Genomic DNA, 21,628 nt, shown 5'->3' on the forward strand with positions numbered 1-21,628 from the left:
TTTTCTTGTGTGTTTTGCTATTTTTCAAGGAGAGAGGAAGGGAAAAGGAAGGAAGGGAATAAATGTGCTGGTGTCTATAGCTTAACAGCATAAAGCACAGAACTGGCTACCTTTCATAATAGGGTAGGGCTGGTGAAGATGCTGGCTTTGCTCTTCTCATTGTTATTTATTTTTGAGGAGGCACCTTCTCAGTTTATTTCCTGTTCCCCTTCCTGCAGTCTTGCTCACCTCTATGGCCTCGGCGTTTTAGTGGGGTGAACTTTGCTATAATTAGTGTAAGAAAATGAATCTATTGTCGTGCTCCATTATTCTTCATTTGACTGTTTTGTGGTGTGTTTTTTTTCTTGGTCACCTTGATAAGCATCATTTACATTTTGTGTGGCAAAAAGGAATAGAGACCACATGGAAAAAGATTCTCTTGGGTGTATTTGCAGGAGATGGGGGCATACTCTTAACTTCAAGTGTTCAAAATATAGCTTAAAAGCAATGACTAGTTTGTTCAAGATATTTAAAACATGGGGAGGTTTTACCTACCAGAGATGGTCTCCTCTGCTAGTTCTACACCTTAATGAAAGTTCTCCCTTCCTTGATGGGGGCAGGGAAACACATGGATGATTCTCCGAAGAAAAGCTTTGCTGATCTTGGTGAGCACCCAAGGGAGGGACATGTGGCCCAGGCAAAGGCTTTCTCTCTGCAGTATTAGTAAAGGGTTCAACGTGCCTGGCACAAAAAGTGAGTGCTTGTTAAGTTTTTCCACCTAATTATTACCCAAATCAATAGACATACACTTCATCTCCAAAGCTAGGACTAAACTGGATGGAACCTGGAATCCTCCTCTCTAGGAATCTCCAAAAATAATTTAAAGAAAAATACCTAAAATCTCAACAATAAAAAGATAAATCACTCAATTCGAAAGTAGGAGAAGGTTCTGAATAGACATTTCTCCAAAGACAACATCCACATGGTCAATAAGCACATGAAAAGATGGGTGACATCATTAGTCTTTAGGGAAAATGCAAAGAAAACTCACAGTAAGACACCATTTCACACCCCCTGAGATGACTACAATAGCAAGTGTTAGCCAGGCTGCAGAAAAATTGAAACTCTGGTACTCTCCTGGTGGGAATGTGAAATGGTGCAGCTGCTTTGGAAAACCATTTGGTAGTTCCTCAAAATGTTCAACATAGAGTTACCATGTAATTCAGTAATTCTACTGCTAGGCATGTACCCAAGAGAACTGAAATAATATGTTCCCACAAAAACTTGAACACAAATGTGCATGGTAGTATTACTATTAATAGCTAAAAAGTGGAAACAAGTTTATTGTCCATCAACTGATTAATGAACAAACAAAATGCGGTAATCCATACAATGGAATATTATTCAGCAGTACAAAAGAATAAAGTACTGATTCATGCTGCAACACAGATAAACCTCTAAAACAGTGTGCTAAGTGAAAGAAGTCAGACACAAAAGGCCACATACCATATGATTCCATTTATATGAAATGTCCAGAATAGGCAAATCCATAGAGACAGGAAGTAGATTAATGGTTACCGGGAGATGGGGGTGGGGAAGAATGGGAATTGACTGCTACTGCGTACAGGGTTTCTTTTGGGGGTGATGAAAATGTGCTAGAACTATATACAGTGGTGGCAATTGTACAACATTAATCATATACAAAAAAAAACACTGAATCATTCACTTTAAAGGCTAAATATTTTGGTACCTGAATTATATCTCAAAAAAGAAAAAAAGAGCATGAAAAGGAAAATAATAGCAAAACAGTGACCATCATTATGAACATAAGAAATTAATCTTGGTCATTTATTTACGCATTGTAAAAACACTGGACTTTGCCATCTACCATATTTTAACATTTGTTAAAAAGAAAATCCTCCACTTAGGTGACAATATTCTGAAGTACTTTCTTCTGAAATGATCGGAAGAATAACGATTCCCAGTTCCTTTATTTGTTACATGATCTTGGAACTGGCTGAGTCACTAAGAAATGTGCTCCAGATGCCATGTTAATTTCACCCCCATGGCCACTACTCGGTTGCAGTTGTAGGGTTAGTTTTTGTTTGATTTTCCCATTCAGGATGAGGGAAAAGAACCAGCCTTGCAATGGCCTCTGTTGCAGATGGGAATGGGCAAGACTGAGTAGGGAAGTGAAGGATGGATGCAAAACCTGACAATTTGCTAGCAGCCTAGGGAAACAAGGAAATGACACTTTATTTTGCCTTTCTAAAATGTCAGAATGATGGTTCACCTTTTCGTTTCATGAAAGTGAATATTTGCCATCATAGAACTGGTTCTTGGGAGATGTTTGCTTATTGACATATCGATGGGGCCCATTCTGTTGAGTTTGTCAAATGGACAAGCAGAAGCTGTTGATCTGTTTTACAGGAGAACTCCAGTGCCTCCTGCGGTGGCTAAGTCCCAGAGCACTCTTGCTTTTACATCAGTCATCCACCTATTGGGTCACTTGAAAGCTTAACCTTGAACCCATCCCCTTCACGGTGTCTCTTCAACTTCTCTATCACCATAGCTGGGGTAATGTGTTCTCCTTACGATTCAGGTTTCTCATTTGCTGGCACTTTAGTAATTTTTAAAATTTTTTTTCATTATTTTATCCCTATCCTCTTCAACACTCTGCATTGAACTCCAAGGTGAGAAGCTGCTTTAGCTGATGTGAGCTGTCGTCACCAATGTTAAAAATTCTTTCCATCACAGTAATGGAACACAGTTGTGTGTGGTTTTTTTTTTGTTTGTTTTTGTTTTTGGTTTTGTTTTCTGACCAGGGCTATCTTATGTGGAAGAATGGTGATTGGGCATGGAGTCAACTGAATTGCATAAAATGTTCCTTATCTTTAAGCAAGAACCATTCCCACTAGAAGTCCAAGCCTTCCACTCATGGTGGCTTATAAGAAGCCTTGAGGGATAGCCATGTCTCTGTGCAATTCATGGCAGGAGGGGCGGGTGGCAGCTGTTCTTTCGTTACAGGGGAGCTGGTAGCACCAGGAAATGGCTGCCTCCAGGCGTCCACCCTGTTGCAGCTGAGCTAATTATACCTTCCCAATGAAGGGAGAAATCGGAACACTACATTTGCATTGAAACCAGCCCAACATGGCGGGTCCAAAATTACTCTAGCATTTATGTTCTCTGAATTGTTTTAATTAGCAGCTCTGCAGTACCAGTCTTTTGTTTTTTTGTTTCTTTCCTCCACTGGCAAAACCTGACATTTAGGAAACATCTGAACCAGATTTCGGTCACATTCTGCCTGTTGGAGACCTAGGGTCTCACTCTACTTGGTCATGCCTGTGCCGCATTGAGACCATTTAAATTTTTGTAATGTGCCCCTTGGGTGGTTTGCACTGTTTGGTTTTAACATATGCTTAAAATGTATGTGATCTGTTGATGAGTGGAGGGCCCCAAACATCTGCAATCCTAGCTGTTAAATCTTGTTCTCTCTTGGGCTTCAGCTTTATGTTGGAGTGGTAAGAAACCCTGTCCTTTAATTTATCTTCCACTTAAGAAAAGAAAAGGAAGAAGAATAAGCAAAGTGATTTATAGTAGACATTTACAGAAACAAATGAATATAACTTGGCTGAGCAAGGCCAGGGCAGAACTCTAAAGTGTTAAAGAGATGTCAGCAACAGATTCCAGGAAATCATCATTAGATGCCCACTCCCAGTTTATCAAATGGGAAGAGAAAGGAAGATGTGTGGTACCAAGACAAGCTAATATAGCAAGTGGCCAGATGAACAGATATGAATTTTAGCACCTTTCACCTTACCCTACTCACCTTAGAGGTTTCCAAGGGTTGATGAACTGGAAAATATAGTCCTGAGCCACAGAAGGGAGAAGGTTTAGTAATTTAAGAGCTGGCCAAGCATGTAAGAAATAATCAAGAGTTAACCATCATTCCTTGGTCTTTAAAAAGAATGTGTTTATTTTTAAGAAATATTTTTATGTAATGTGAATATTTCGAGATAGGTAGGTGGATGGATGGATGGATAGATTGATTGACTGACTGATTGATTAATAGAAAGATAGACTCATTCCACAGATGTTTTTACCATCTTGTTTTGTCGTGTACTAACACCATTCCCTCTATGAGGAGCAGCATAAGAGGAGGTTTCAGTTTCACCTCCTCCCTGACTTCCTCTTAGCAGAATAATTGCTCACAAATATGTGATTTTTCTATACTCCATACAAAGAGGCATCACAGCATACAGTACCTTGCATCAAGGAAACTGGCTCATATCTATGTCTCTCATTAGTATGAGAGCTGATAGAAGATAAATCTTACACATCTTTGTTTCTGCAGAAACTGGCACAGTGCATGGCGCATATGAGGTGGTCAGTACATGATTGTTGAACAGGACTCCCACCAGGACTCCCACTTTTTGTGTGTGCCTTTGTAGCCCTGCAGGTGAATAAATAAGGTACTCAGATTTGTATTTGGGTCTGGCTTTGAAGCTAGGAGTGTTGGCTTCAAGAAGTAAAGCTAGGAATATAGGACCATCCCTATCTCAGACAACATTTTCTTTGCAGTGAAGAGCCCAGGGCTAAAACTTACTTCTATTTATTACCATAATAAGAAAATTTCCTCCTGTAAACTATGTCTAGAACCTTTGAAACCAGGCACAATATTCAATTTAAAGGGCAAATCAGTTCCTTCCTAAAAGAGGGATGTCCTCTGTGTCATTGACTCTCATTTGCATGGATCATTTTCTTATTTTTCTCATCACTATATAATACTTAGACAATAATTCTTAGCTTTCACATGAACAATTATAGATCTTTCTGTTTCGGCTCTTTTGATTAAAGTGTACTTAAAACCATAAGAGGTTGTTTATTTTATGAAATCATCTTCAATTAATGCTTCTTACACTTAGAGCACAGTTCAGAGGAACCCGTCTGCCAGGGAGAAGTCTATTAAGTTCAGACTATTTCTGTATTAAACGGGACTTGCATAAACTGTTTCAAGGTTCTAAATTGGTTTAATTTGTTTTCAGCCTTCCTAAGAACCTTTTACATATGCTTTGGAGTTGCCACAGGGTGAGCGTGAGAGTCCTCTCATTCATTCATTTTATCAGTACATGTTTATGAAACAACTACTATGTGCTAGGTGCAATAGTAGATGCAAAAAGCATCTAGACTTTTTAAAGAAAGGTACCTAGGCTCTACTTTGAGGAGTTCCCAGACATTTTAATACAATGTGATAAATGCTGTAATGTAGATACAAAATGGGAACCCAAAAGAGGAAGCCTCCAGCCTACTTTGGAAACTCAGAGTAGCGTTCTCAGGGACACAACATTTGAGCTGGTATTTAAGATATAGACCCTAAATTGTTCCATTTGCAAGGAGGCCCTAGGCCAGGATAGAGAGGAAGACAGAAAGTAGGATATAAGGAGAGATGTCAATGTAAACATCACAGTATGTGATCCAGGAGTGGGGTCTTCTTTGCTATTCTTCTGAGGCTATCAAAATACGCTCTTGAGGCTATTATCACATTTCACAGGGGTTTTTGCCATGCCAAAGACTTTGGACTTGATCCTTTGGCAGTGTGGAGCCACTGAGAGATTCTACACTGGAAAATGACATATTAGATTGCATTCTGATATGTCATATGGTCTATGAAATAGATCCGCCAAACAGATCCCAACATCTTCACCTCTGTACTTATTTGATTTGCCTAGAGCAGGGTCTCTCACCCATCAGCTGTCAGTGGGTGTGCTTCAAAAATGTGATCTTGTAATCATAAGGTAAGCAATCTCTTTCCTTGATGCAGAACTCCTCAGAGCCTTTAATCTATTGCTATGCCTTGTGATCTTTTAACAAAGGCTATAGAAACTTTTGGAAACCAGCATGGAGACACGTTATTCCAGTTCTTGGTCCCATCCTTCACCCAACTGGTGAAGAATGCTAGCAGTAGATGGGTAAATCCTTGTGTCCCCTTTTTTTTTGGTCTTCTGAGTCTCTTTTTCTTGAAATCACTAGCCCCTATACTTTATACCTAGAAGTGCTACATTCAGAAATTAGTTATGCTTCCAGGTGCACTGGGAATGACAGTAGGGAAAAGTGGACATTGCCCATTGGCTTGGATGGGGCAGAAGGACTCTGATGCCTCAAGGTCCTAAGAGGTCTCTCCTCCTCCAGTTTTGAAACAGCTGGGCCTCTGCTTTCTCGTGCCTGTGATATTCTATGCTTTTGCCTCACTCAGACCAGAGCCTCTTCTAAAAGTAAGCTGGCAACAAAGAGTTACCTGGGGTACAGAGGGAAGAGCATCCAATTTGGAGCCTGAAGACAGATATTCAAGTCTCTGATTTCCTTTTCTACCCTTATGATCATATCAGTTAGGAATGTGTTTAGCCTAGGAACCAATATGCTACTAAAGGTGGCTAAGCAGATAAGGGGTTGTTTTACTCAAGTGAAAGGAAGTTCAGAAGCGGGCAATTTCTGATTGGTTCAGAGGCTTTCCAGTGTCAGAGCTGTGGATTGGCACTGGAGATGTCCTTGGTCTTTCCCTCCTGGCTGCAAGATGGCTGCAGCAACTCCAAACATTAAAACTGCAATCCGAGGAGGAAGGCCAGGTTGCTGCACAGAGCAGATTGTTTTTTCCTGCACACCTTTTTCCATCAGGGCATAAATCTTTCCTAGAACATCCCCTCTGCAAATACTTCTTTTTGTACCTCATTGGCCAGAGGTGGGTCAAGACTAAGGGCTGAGCTCACTCGCCAGAGATCAATGACTTGTTACCAAAGACCTAGACAAAACTGCAATTCTGTTACAGAGAAAAAGGAAGCAAATGGCTTTGGGGTCATCAAAGAAAATTATCTGTCACATTGACCTTATGCATCATGATAGCATCTGTTTCTTTATTTGCAATGAGCCCCTGCCTTTAAAAGTTGAGAACTATAAATCGAAGTGATACAAAATAATTGCTTGTTCTTCTGTGTTAATGCTTCTTTTTGCTCTGGCTGCTTTTAAGATTTTCTCTTTATTACTGGTCTTGGGCAATTTGATTATGATATGCCTTAGTATTGTTGTATTTATATTTATTGTGCTTGGACTCACTGGATTTCTTGGATTTGTGGGTTTATAGTTTGCATCAGTTCAGAATTTTTTGGCTATTCTTTGCTCAAATATTAATTCTGCTTTTCCCACCAACCCCCTACGGACTCCAATTTCACTTATAATAAGCCACTTGACACTGTCTTGTGACTCACTGAGCTGTTTCCATGTTTTTGAATTCTGTTTTTTCTGTGTGTTTCATTTTGGATAGTTTTTGTTATTATGTCACCAAGTTCAGTAATTTTTTTTTCTCCTGCAATGTCTAATTTGCCATTATTCTCATCCAGTATAGTCTCCATTTCACACTTTGCAGTTTTCATTTCTGGAAGTTCAATATGGGCCTTTTCTTATATCTACCATGTCTCTAGTTAACTTTTTAAGCATATGGAATATTTGTCATAATAAATATTTCAATGTATTTGTAGTTCTAACATCTGTATCTATCCTTAACCAGGTTCCGTTGATTGAGTTTTCTCCTCATTGTGGGTCATATTTTCTGCTCCTTTGCATGCCTGGTAGTTTTAAGTTGGAAGCCAGATGTTGTGAATTTCACCTTGTTGGATGCTGGATGTTTTTGTATTCCTGTAAATATTTCTGAGCTTTGTTATGGAATGCATTTATATTGCACAGGAACAGTTTGATCCTTTTGTGTGTTACTGTTAAGATTTATTGGTCAAGACCACAGCAATGCTTACTTTAGGGCTTATTTCCCACTATTGAGGCAAGATCCTCCTGTGTACTCTGCCCAATGCCCCATGAATCCGGAGGTCCTCACCCTGCTTCATAGGAACCAGCTTTATTTCTCACCCTGTGTGAGCACTGGGCACTGTTTTCTCAGATCTTTTGGGAAGTTTTTCCTTCGGCCATGAATAGTATCCTCACATGCACGCACTGATCAGAACTCAGCTCGGTATTCAACGGGCATCCTCTGCAGATCTTCAGAGTTCTTTCTACGTGCAGCTCTCTCTTCTCTGGTATTCTGTCCTTTCAACGGTGGCCACTTTGATCTCCCCAGACTCTCAGCTCCATCTCCCCAACTTAGGGAGCTTGTTGGACTCTTGGGCTCCCCACTCTGTCTTTCTCAATGAATTAAGCTCACAATGTTTGTTTCTCATCTCTCAGATCACTCTCTGTCCTTCATTGCCTGTTGTCTAGTATGAAAACAATTTTTTCACATATGAAGCCATTTTTTGGTTGTTACTCCATCTTGCCTAAAAGCAGAAGATGGTTATCATTTCTCTTGATAATGAATATATCATTTTGAAAATCTACCAGTGAACTGCTTACAAGCTGCAGCATGGCAAACAAGTTCTCTCATCGCTTTAAGACAGTTACTTCCTGTGAAGGTTTTTTTCCTTTTTAATTAAATAACTTACATTTACATAATACTTTTTCTACAATTAAAGTTTCCCTGCCTACACAGAATTATTACTTAAGTAGGAGAGTATTCTCCATCTCCAGTGAGTATTGAGCAAGAGGAAATTATCTTAGCCTACTTGTTACCTTTGAGAGATTCCCTGGGCTAAAAAAATGAATTGGTTCAAGAAGGCTTTGAAAAAAAAATGTGTAGGCAGAATATTAGTAATGCTACCCACTTTTCACATTCTCCCACAGTCTTTGCCTATGGTTGGGGTCAAACACCTTGGATGGATGAAATGGCTGAATTAATCCAAGATAGTTTTGCAGACATAGTTCTTAACCATGCCTCTTTAATGTATAAATACCAAGTAAGATGTATTCTGTTCCCCAAGGAAAACCACACGTGTCCTGGGGAGAAGAGACGTAAATGAATCACTCTGATACTAGGCAGTGTGATACATGTTATGGAGAGCAGAGATAAACTGATTTGGGGGGAGATGTGGGATGACATCTGGAAAATTCTCCGAAAGCAACAGAATTTGAGGTGGGCCTTAAAGGATAAATAGCAGGTAGAGATGTTGTTAACCGCAAAGACTATTGCCTGTGATGGATGTTATAAATACAATTAGATGACCTGTTAACAAGTACTTTTTGGGAGGATGTAGAAGTTCTAATTTTGAACTCCACATGCCTCACAGAATGGTAGGCACTTCCTAAGTTCTTACAGATCATGACAATTGCCTAAAAGGAGCTTCCAAGAAAGATTCTATAATATTCTTCTTGTAAGTCTTTCAAAATGAAGATGCTCTTCAAAGTAGTGGGTCTTCAGGATGAAAATTACTCCTGAGTCCAAGCATGATTTGACTTCATCTTTCAACTCTCCATATCAATCTCTTAAAATTCTGTCCTCCGGTCATTTCTACCTAGTCTATTTGTCTATGTATGAGAGACTAGAAAACTCCAAGATATTGTTATATCAACGTAGCATAATACTGGATACCTACAGAGACGTGAAAAACACCAGGGTTTCTCTTTCTGCAGAGCTGCAGTGGCTTTCCCTGTTGATCATCCTATTGGTGACCATAAGAACTTAGCACAGTCATGTTGCCTGAGGGATTCTGCTTACCAGGAACAACTAGTTTAAATTTGACTCTATGAAGAGAATTATCAAACATAAAAGAGCTTGTGATATCCAACTAAGAGAAAACGTCTGAAATTCTTTTTATGCTGATGGAGGCATGGAAGTATGATCTTACCTAGTACTATAGAACTTCCTACTGCATGGGCTCCTAAGCTTGGTCACACATCTGAATACCCCAGAGTGTCTTTTGTGTAATGTTGATTTTTGGGCTTCACTTTACATATACTGATTCAGCATCTTGAAAGCGATGAGATTTGGGAATTTATATTCTTCACAAGCTTCTTAGCTGAGTCTGATGTCCAGCCAAGTGTAGAGCTATGTTTTTGTTTGTTTGTTTTGAAATGGAGTCTTACTCTGCCACCCAAGCTGGAGTGTAATGGCACAAGATCAGTTCACTGCAACCTCCACCTCCCGGGTTCAAGTGATTCTCCTGCCTCAGCCTCCCAAGCAGCTGGGATTACAGGCACCTGCCACCACACTGGGCTAAATTTTTGTATTTTTAGTAGAGACGGGGTTTCACTGTGCTGGCCAGGCTGGTCTCGAACTCCTGGCCTTATGATCTGCCCCCCTCAGCCTCCCAAAGTGCTGGGATTACAGGTGTAAGCCACTGCGCCCAGCCAGTGTAGAGCTATTATATAGGCACTGCTCAGGTAGACTTACAGAAAGTAGACAAGGATATAACACGGTCTCCTCTATGCTGAGATTCAAATGGTAACTTTACAAAAGGTCTTAGTTATCAAGCTTCTAAAGGAGAATAGTTGCTGTGAAAAATTCTCTCAACCATGACCCTTGACTTTCCTGATAGAGATGGTATTACCATAATTAATGGATTTTTAGGACTTCTGATGGGAAAGACCGTCTGAATTTTAATCACTAGTGCACAGTCATATCCTACTCTCTTGAACATCAGAGCTTAGGTTCATTGAACCATGACATTTCCGAATGAACCCAAGAACTATTTCTTACGGTATCAGTTAGTAAACGAAGTGCTATTTGAGGCTCTCTTCTCTCATCCTGGGAGGTGAGCTTGACTCATTCTCTAGGTAATGTTGTCAAAGACATCATGAGGATCACAAGAGAGACAGAGCAAGCGGCAGGTGGAAAGTGATGCACCATGTTCCTGGACATGCCAACACAGAGCACACCACCACCCCCGCCCCGCAACCCCTCTCCACAAGGAGCTGGGGCTCCCAGGCTGGTGGTCTAGGCAGACCCCTGCTGGCCTTCTCTGTCACTGCATGGTTGTATATCTGTGTGGGTGACGACTGGTGGAGGCCCTACGCAGGAAATGCAAGAAAAGGCTTGTGGAGAGTCAAACAGCTTGTCAAGGTATCCTTGTGGGTGTCTGTATTGAAGTGTCACAGTATGAAGGCATTTTATTAGCAGCTATTTTAGAATCCGAACACTGAAATGGAACAGTTTCTTCCCTACATGGCATTTCCAGGCTGGCTTCCTCCCTCACAGCCTTACGACAGCACCAGCCTTCTCATAAGGGGGTGGAGAACATGACGCTGGGCTCCTTTGACGGCGGAGCCCAGCTATGTGGCCCACGCCCTCAGCCCTGGAGATAATTTGGTTCATTCACATGTTGGTGATGACAGAGATACTGCAGCGGAAGCTGGGGAGGATTTGAGGCTCATGCCTCGCCTTTGTGTGCAGCACAGAAATCTTCCTGGGTTTTGGAAAGGTATGGAGAGATTGATGCCCGGGGTTAAGGGCGTGGAGGGAACATCCACTCAAAGGAGAAATTGCAGGGTGAGTGATGTCCAACCTCAGTATGGCTTTTTTCTGCAGCTACCACGGGGGCTTAAGTTCTTCCCAGCTGTCTTAGGGCAAGTAGTGAATTTCTTTCTGGAAAACTCATTAGACTTCATTGTAGGAACAAGGACCTTAGAAGACTCCTGTTAATGTCTTAGAGGGCTGATGTGGGGTCTTGTAAGGAAGACTGACATACCTGGCCTCCTTTTATGTCTCAGCTTGGCATGTAACCCTCTCAGCCATCTTCCAATTTACTGATGAGAAAAATAATATTCAGGGATGTGAAGTCACTTTCCCGAAGTGCCCTCCCTTATGCCTCTGGCAGACTGGCATCTGAGCTCCTGTTCTCAAACAAAAACTCCATGCTCTTCCCACTCTGAAAGCTTCTCTGTGCCCTCAGCACACCCCTGGCTCCTCTAGTCTTCTCCCTGAGAGGTGGACAAGGGTCGCCTGGTGTATTCTCAGAGCTCTGCCCTTTGTAATCATAAAAGATCCGTCTAGGACAGTGGCCCACTGTGCAGAGCAAAGTTCTAAAGCTGTCTTGGTTGGAAGAAGAAAAGGGATACTCCAAATTTCAGAACCATGGCTTTTTAGATTGGGAAGGGGCTTCAGAAGTAGTCAGTCTGTCCCTTTATTTTAAGGAGGGAATCTGGGTTTTTTGTCCAGCCTACCAGCTCTCCAGCTTTGGGTCATTCCTGAACCTGACTAATATGCCAAGGAACATAGGCAGGCAGACAGCAGACTTGGATTTATTCTCACCTTCAATATGTGTAGAGTGTGTGGCTTTGAATAACTCATTTAACTTCTCAGAACCTTACTTCTCATCTTAGTAAAATGGTAAAGAAGTCGGCTCTGTCTGCTATGAGTGCTGTCATGATGCCACCATGAAAATTGTGAAGTATACATATTATTAAGTATTATTTATTCTGTTTTTGCCATTGGGGAATGGGGACAGAGCAGAGTTCTGTGGCATATACTGTGCTACACCTAGCATGTTTGCAAGGATGCTCTATTGAGTAACCACATCCTTGAATCCAAAGATGGGTTCCAAAGATTGTGAATGCTGTCTTGGGTCTTTTTGGCATGGGCCCAAGATGTTGCTGTGGGGGCATATATGATACATTGACGTCACATTTTCCTTTTCTTCATGTCTCCTGAATTAATAAAACACTTCCTACCAGTGCAGCCACACTTCATGCATTGTTGGTCCACCCTCCCAGGCTAGAATGGTGTTTATGAGGTCTTTAGGAAGGTCGAAAGACTTCCCCAGATTCCTAACCGGCTGCTGTCCTGTACTCTGTTTTTTCCATGCTATCCCTAAAGGCAACTGTAGCCACCACCACTAAAAGCATATTTTAATACTCCGTGTCATGTGCTTCCTTTGTGTCTTTGGAGTTGGTCCAGAACGATCACTCGCTTACCTTTTGTCAGCCATTCTGAGTCATATGTATTTGCCTGAGCATGAAACACTCATGTTAAAGGAAAAGTTTTGTGGCGTAAGCCACACACATTGCAGGAAAAGCTCAATTTGCATAGCTCAGGATAGGGCTCTGCCCTTTAGCAGTCTGGGGAAGCCTGCCCACTCCTGCACCAAATAATGTTCTGCATGCAAAAAAATAAAATATACAGCATTACAAAAGAACAGCGTTGCATTCAGCATAGTTATAAAATGTTAAAAGGGTGACATAATAACACGTGTTTCTGTTAAAACATTAAATAAGGAGATCTTTTGGTGGTCTAATAGCTATTAAAATTTCAAAGTGATGATCATAAATGATGTTTTGAGATAATCTATAACAATAATAATGTGGCATGAAAATATCTGATTTCTATGGGTGACAACTTCACAGATTCTGCCAATCCTAAGAGATGCTAAATTTTTGTTAAAAGTTCATGAAAATGAGATGCAATTCAAGTTGACAGAACCCTGTGAATTCTATCCATGGATCCCTTTAGGATCTGTGCATTACAGGTAAAGAACACTTCCTTTACAACATTGTAAACTAGTGCACGAATGCTTATTAGACATGTATAATACAATAAAGTTCTGCTGGCTAAGAGCACTCTAGAACATTGGAAGCAGGGAGATGAGGGTAGGAGAATTGCATAAACAGCATAGTCTCTGGAGCCAGATTTTCTGGGTTCAAATTCCAGCTCCACCTCTTATTATTTTTGTGATCTTGAACAAGTGACTTAACCTCTCAACACTATTTCTTCAACTTTTAAATGGCAATAATAGGGCCGGGCATGGTGGTTCATGCCTGTAATTCCAAGGAGGGGACTTTGGAAGGCCAAGGTGGGTGGATCACCTGAGGTCAGGAGTTCGAGACCAGCCTGGTCAACATGGCAAAACCCCTTCTCTACTAAAAGTACAAAAACTAGCCAGGTGTGGTGGTGGGCGCCTGTAATCCCAGCTACTTGGGAGGCTGAGGCATGAGGAGGTTGCAGTGAACTGAGATCACACCACTGCACTCCAGCCTGGGGGACAGAGTGCAAAAAATAAAAAAATAAAAAATAAATAAAAATAATAAAAAAATAAAAAATGGCAATAATAATAACAATACCTTCTTAAAGAGATGTGGTAAGGATTAAGTGCACCTTAAGTAGTGCCTACCTCATAGCAGGCACTTTATATGTCAGCTGTCATTATTGTAACTATCTGTGCATACAGAAAGAGAATATCTCAGAAATAAAGAGCATCAGGGTGAGTCAGCGCTGGGCAGGGCAGTGTTAAGAGGGCATGCACGCACTGGTGTTTGGTTAGCTGTGAGTTCAGCCCACATTACTCCACCTCTCAAGGATATTGCAAGGAACTTTACCCAAGAGGCTTGCTGAAATCAATATACTTCATGTCCAAGGCAATCCCCCATCCTATCCAGCAACTTCACTTACTTCTGGATGATCATTTGGTATGATTTCATCTTAAAGAACCTATATACTTGCTTCTGGTCATCACTGCATTTTCTAAGTGCTTTCAAACAATGCTTAAATAGTTTATGTTAAAATCTAGCCTGGAACAAAGGTCAAGTTTAGTGATCAGTTGTTTCTGGAATCCTACTTTTTCCCTCTTGGAAATTATGTCAGTCTTTGCTCATCTCCTTCAGCATCTCCACTTTTACTTTTTTCTTGTTCCTTCTGTCTGAGTGAGTGCCACACTTACATTGTCAAAAGGAGCAGGCTGGGACAGTGTTTAGCTCTGCTTGAAGACATAGATTCATTTAAAACAGTTTCCATTTAAAGAGCAATTTAACCATATTTGTTACATCACTTCTAGAATTCAGGTCATTCTTCTTGATGGAACAGAAAGAATCAAAATAGGAATTATGTAGCTAATTCATTTAACAAATATTGCTGAGCACGAGCACCTTACCTGCTAGGCACTGGGCACTAGAGGGAAAAAGTGAGCAAAAATAGACACATCTTAGCCTCCTGGACCTAATGATCCCCCTAGAGAGCCAGACATTTATCACATAATTCCACAAACACATATTGAACAAGACCTGTGATAAGTGGCATGGAACAAACATTCTGAGGGCTATGAGAACCTGTAATAAGGGAATCTAACCAGGTTAGATTCCTGTACTCTGGGAAGACTGAGGAGGGCATCTTTGAGCTGAGTCCTGCAAATTGGATTAACTACACCAAGAAGTGAGGAAAGTCCCCACTGGGCAGAGGAAACAATGAGCAGGAAAGCCCCTGGCAAGAGAAGCAGAACATGGTAAAGGAGATGGCAGATGGCCAGTGTGCTGGACATAGAGCCCAAGGTGCAAAACCCAGCTGTAGAAGCAGAAGGGACCTTGCCAGCCATGCTGAGGATTTTTCGTGATCATAAAAGCAATGAGATGCCACTAAGAGCTCTCAGAAAGAGGTAGGGCTTTGCAACTCTGTGAGCCAGAGTAAGCAGATGGGCTGAGGGGCTCTTACAGAAGCTCAGTGGGGAGATGATGGTTTGGTGGGCATAGATTCAGAGCAAAGTGAAAAGACTTATAAGCTATTTAGGAGGCAAAATTGCAGGACCTGGAGGTGGATTGGGTATGGAAAGGGAAATGAAGAGGAAGATATCAAGGATGTGAGATAGATTTCTGGCCAGAATAACTGGACAGTTGGTGTCATTCTATGACCTTGTTTTGGAATGGTCTGGAAGGAGACCAAGGATTCAGTTGGGTGCATTAAATTAAGTTTAAAGTGATTTTAAGTCATCTGTATTTCAAGATCACCTCTAACCGGCATGAAAACATTCATAGGGGGGTATCCAAATAGTTGAACAACGCCAAGGTGGGAGAGTTGGGAGAGCTGGGGACATTTGGGTGAGGAAAAGGAAGACCTAAATGTGGACATACTAGCTACCTTCTGCTACATAGATGAGGATAGAGGTTCTAGAGGCCAGAACTGTGTCTGTTGCATAGAAGTTTCATGAAGCAGATTTGGCACGATGTAAAGAGGAACTAAGAACGAGAGCTGTGATGTATCAGGGCTGCCTTGCCAAAAGATGAGTTCCTTGTCACTGGAGGGAAGTGTCCAAGTGTAGGTTTTCCATCTTCTATTATGCTGCAGAAAGGGCTCCAGTGTTTTAAAAATTGTGTTCTATGGAACCCAGTGAGTTTATGAAGGGGCTTCAGTGACTGGTTTTGTAAACAGTTGATTTCAATTTCATCTCTTTATGTGTTCTATAACCATTAATATAACTACTAATATGAAATATGCTGTAACCAATAAAAACTAATGAAAACTAACATGCTCAAATGTGTTATATACACAATTTTAACACATTAGACAATGGAAAAACTTTGATGTGTTTTTGGGGTTTAGCTTTATAATGTATAAATACTACCAACTTGAAGTTTTAGAAATGAATTCCTAGTAATACATGCATTTTTATTTTCATTAGTTTTGAAGATGGTGTCTTAAGATTATATGAAATTTAGATAAGTCCTAAAGATCCTTATAACTCAAAGATTCCATTGGTTTTATTCAGACAATTAAAATAAGCAATCATATTCTCATTTCTATACATTTATTTTAGCCCCCAAAAACCAATATGAGCAGATCTAGGTCCTCTGTGCACAGGGAAACATTTATGAAGCACTCTGCTTCCAGAATTAACTATGATTTCAGCTCTCCCTACGCTCTCCATTGAGCCCTCTTTCCATGCTTTCCTTCCTTCTTTCAAACTTGCCAAACTTCATCTGAGCTTTCAAAGACATTGATTATATGTGCATGGACTACTCTAAAAAAGTCTTGGTATCTCATTATATTTATGACATAAGTATTTAAATAGCTTAAGGACCATGGCCAACAGCTTCTCCATGTCACAGAGAAGAGAATGTTCAAATGTTCACAGCTTTGAAGCACAGCTCACTGTGAATAATTAAGTGGCAGTAGTTAAGAGAAAAAGGGGAAAATGGTAAGCAGATCAGAGAAACCCAGAGAACATTTGATTCAACTTTTTACCAGATGACTGCTTCACTATTCTCCAAGCCCTCAGCAGAACTCACCAACTTTGCCACAGAGAGAACATTCACCCAAGGACACACTTGGCCATAACAGTCTTCCCTAGTTTTTCATTCAGTACCAGAACACCTAGTGTGTCCTCAAATACTCCTACTGTAATGAGTGTGAAATGAACAGGAATATGGCAGCCTGTTTCAGCCCCTTGAACAGGTTCCTCATTCTCAAAAACAGACCCCAAAACCCTTTCAAATAAAACACAAGGTTGACCTGCTGACAAACATAGTACTCCTGTTATTCATAAGATCAACCACCTGTGGTTACATAAATCCAAAGTGTGCTAAATAACGATTTCTGTGCACTAAGTGCCACCCATGTGATCTGTACATGATCTGAGCACACTAACCCTCCCTGGGCCTTTGTGTCTGGGCCTCAGTTGTGAAATGAGGACAGCGTTCATCAGATCAGATGATTTCTAAAGTCCTTTCAGCTCTAAAAGTCTAATCTCAAGACTCAGGTTCACTGAATTAAACCAAAATATTGTCTTCACAGAGAAGACTTAAGATCAATTCTTAGAGAATTTACAAAACTAGGGGAAAAAATTTAAAAAAAACAAAGATACAGTTTCTCCTACAGAATGTACAGTTTTGCTCAATGGTATTTTTTAAAGTTTATTTCTTTGTCGACTGTTTATGTTTAACCCCCATGAATCATTCAGAAGATGCATTTTATCTGCTGGCCTTACAGGTAAGAGGATTAGATGATACTATCTTTTTCTGTCTTTTCTCTTAAAGCAATATCCCCATATTAGAGAAGAAGTTTATTTATTAGCCACATGCAGACTTTCATGGTTTGCTTTTTGTTCTGAATGTTTGTGTGTGTGGAAATACATAAAATGACAAGAAATGAGAAAGTACATGAAACCTGATAACAGTGTCTGAACCCCACGCATATCTGCTATCATACTATAGACTAATATTACCTGTGTAGAGCCAGGGCCTCTCCTCATAACAAATACCCTAACTTGATAAGGTGGCAAATGAATCAATCGTTATGTGGTTTTTATTAAATAATACACCCAAGGATGCATGCCTTGTGCTACTTGGTGGTGTGCAAAGTAAGTCAGACATTGTCAACCATTGTCAATGTAATTTTTATAGATCTCAGTTTTATAGATGGTAATTTAGAGCTGCAGAAGGTTAAAGCTCTTGTGTAACTTGGAGCCAGATAGCCCAAGAGTTTTCTTTACCTTTTTAAGGCATAAAAGAAGTAGGACTCAGATCGAATTCCTCTCCACATCTCACTTATAAGATAAACATCCTTTATTTGTCCAACATGGAGACTGAGCAGCATGGAGAATGGGCTGTTCTCCAGTTTGAAATAGTGATTTTCCCAAGTACCAACCTAGTTCATATCCTCAAATGATGTGGAGAACCTCTTGGTTTCCACCCTTGGTTTCCACCTTTGTAGGTCCCCTTAGAACTTCCAAGTGGAGGTGCATGTCTCCTCCCCTTGCCTTATCCCTGCTGGCTTCAGCTTTCCCTAAGCAGCCTCAAGGAAGTCGCCGGCTGTTTGGGAGTTAAGGGGAGCAGGCCTGGATATCCCCTGGGTGTGGCATATTTCCAGGACAGAAAGCTGCAAAAGGAAAGAACAGTGTGGGAAAGAAATGCCCACTTGAATGAGATCAGGATGTTCTGAGCCCTGTCCTGGTGCCGCCTGGGGCTGCAGCTTGGCAGTGCCAGGAGACACTCATTGCCCTCGGCGGCTCTGGGAGCACCTTGGAAGGCGGCACCCTCCCCCGGGGGAGCACACACAAGCTGCTGCAGGCAAAGAATGGCCACCCAGGGGCAGTTCTCAGAGGAAGGAAGGTTCCTTTGAGGAGTGGACAGCAAGACATTCTCACCCTGGGACTCAAGAGAAGTGGAGCTTTTTTCCCCCCTCTTTCCCAAAATGCAAATAGCCTCTGTCCTTGGAATAAGGAAGATGGGTTGCTAGGCAATCACTTCTAAACAAGCACTCCCCCTGCCCCTTTTTCCTGACCCCTAGAACAATGGAGACTTTTCAGCGAATGGAACCAAGATGGAGGAAAAGATGTGGCAAAAACAGAAATGGAATCAGAGATTACAGAAGTTCTGATTCATAGAGTATTGGAAGAAAAATGTAATATTAATAGGTTTTGCTCTAGGCAGACTAAAGGGGGTCTCACTTTTGCCATCACATTGGCATTATTTGTCATCACAAGTCAAGTTGCACAGGCAGTGCAGCGGCTGCTGTCCTGTGCTGATCCCACTTGCAATGACTTGGGTGACCTTAAGGATGTGACGTTATTACCAGTGAACTAAGAGTTCTTAGGTCTCAGTCTGTTTATCAGTGCAACAATATTAATAGTTGGAATTATCATATTTTCAAAATAATCTTTTTAGCAATTCCCACATTTCGTTAGATTCTGCCTGTCAGGGTCTTGGTAGGAAATATGTGTGATATTCACACAAATTGTGTGAATACAATTCACACAATACAATACAATACAATATGTATTGTAAGTGTGAATACAATAGAAACAGATTTGAATAAAAGGGCTATTGACAAAGGTGTAGATACGTTTTAGGGAAACACGAAGGATAGCATAGGTCCCTATGCCCCCTTGGTCTGAAGGGACAAGGGGAAGGAGTGGTTATCTAGCCCAGGAAGGGTAGATACCTGAGAGGGCTGCCTGACAAGAGCTCTGCCTTTTGGTAGAAGGACATAGCCAGCCTATGATGACTCCACACCTAAATTCTGTCCTCAAAACAGTGGGAAGCCAGGGGTCAAGGGGACAGTCCAAATGTATGAGTCAGCTTAGCTGCCGTTAACAGTATGCCATAAGCTGGGTGGCTTAAACCACAGAAATTTATTTTCTCACACCCCTGGAGGCTGGAAGTCTGAGACCAGAGTGCCAGCATGGTTGGGTTCTGGTGAGGGCTCTCTTCTTGGCTTGCAGACGGCCACCTTCTTGCTGTGTCCCTGTGTGGCAGAGAGAGCTCTGTTGTCTCTTCCTCTTTTATAAGGACACAAAGTTCTATGGGATTAGGGCTCTACTTATGGGTGCCTTTAACTTTTATTACCTCCTTAAAAGCCCTGCTTGCAATGCAGTTGCATGAGGAGTGAGGGCTTCAACATAGGAATTTGGTGGGGACATAATTTAGTTCACAGCACCAAGTAACAATTTAGAGTCAACACTGAATTACCGTACTGCTAGAGGCCTAAGAGAATCAGAATATCTCCCTGGGAAACTTACCACAAGATTTTAAAGTATCCATTAATGCAAGACCTAATATTATTCTTACTTCTTGGTAGAGCCAACTAAAACACTGTGAGATCAGGTAACTTTTCCAGAGAATGAGCATGAAGGGCAGGTGCTGGCCAGCTTGCTCTGTTTGACAGAGGTAGCAAGGCCCTGATCCCACAAAAAAAAAAAACCATAAACACAACTAGAGAACTCTGTTAGCAGTCAGCAGGGTTTCTTTGGCTTTTGTCCATTGTAAATGTTTTCATGGTGGAAGCAGTGTTATTAAAAATATTCTTGAAATTTGAAGAGGAAAATTAGATCATCTATAAATCCATATGATTGAATATTTACTGATTTATTTGTTTTTACACACTATTCTCTTGCTTCCTGTGTGTATATGTAGATATAGACATAGATATACACATACACATACACTCGATTCTTATTATTCACATTGGTTATTTTCTATAAAGTCACTACGTTGAATTAGCTGAATTAGCTGCATTAGCAAATACTGAACCACTGCTCCAAGGGGAAATATAGGAATAGGCTCCTGTAAACCCTGGTCACAACATCTTCATTAGCTGATCAATACATAACCTTGTTTTATGTACGTTTCTGTTTAAATACATCTTATTTAGTATATATTGTTGATTCATTTACATTGAACTCAGGGCCAACAGCCTGAACATAACTCACATCTGAATAAAGTGTATCTAATGCACATATTTTCTCCATAAGGCACAGCACAGACTTCTTGCTCTTAGGAACACGAGACAGAACTTTAGTGCTAAGTTTGGGGACCATTTTAAATAGCAAAATCACCAATAACAAGCACAAAAATGCAAAAAAACATGGTTCTAAATAGCATAAAGGATGCATCCTTGCAGTATGGGAGCTGAAACAAGAAGGTAGAATGTCTCCTTGTTCAACCTTCACTGGAAATGTGCATATCAGACAACTCAAATATTTTTGCTGCTCTGTGCATGGTTGTGAATGACTGTGGAAGAACCTTGAGTGTTACAAGTACATTTTACAGTGTAGGACAATTTGCAAATACAGAATTCGTGGATAATGAGAATCAACTGCACATATGCCATATATACACCCATGCACACACACATTAGTTGTACAGGCATACCTCATTGTATTGTGCTTCACTTTATTGCACTATGCAAATATTGTGTATTTTTACAAATTGAAGGTTTGTGGCAACCAGGTATCAAGAAAGCCTATCAGTGCCATTTTTCCAACAGCATGGGCTCACTTCATGTCTCTGTGTCACATTTTGGTAACTCATGCAAAATCTCAAACTTTTGCTTATAAGATCTGTTCCAGTGATTTATGTTCAGTGGTTTTTAATGTTACTGTTGTACTTGTTTTGTGGTGCCACAAACTATATCCATGTAAGACAGTGAACTTAATAATTGTGTGTGTATTCTGACTGCTCTACCAACTGGATATTCGCCATCTCTCTCCCTTTCCCTGGGCCTCTCTATTCCCTGATACATACCAATATTGAAATTTGGACAATTAATAACCCTACACAAGCCTCCAAGTTTTCAAGTGAA

The 21,628-nt window shown here is 40.8% G+C and overlaps 1 protein-coding gene across 11 annotated transcripts in view; it reads left to right on the plus strand.

Moving 5' to 3' along the window:
* NTRK2 (neurotrophic receptor tyrosine kinase 2) overlaps positions 1-21,628 on the plus strand; it is a 544,938-nt gene that overhangs the window by 287,209 nt on the left and 236,101 nt on the right. The window lies entirely within an intron of this gene.

Source organism: Pan paniscus, chromosome 11, assembly GCF_029289425.2.
Source record: "Pan paniscus chromosome 11, NHGRI_mPanPan1-v2.0_pri, whole genome shotgun sequence".
Lineage (NCBI taxonomy): Eukaryota > Metazoa > Chordata > Mammalia > Primates > Hominidae > Pan > Pan paniscus.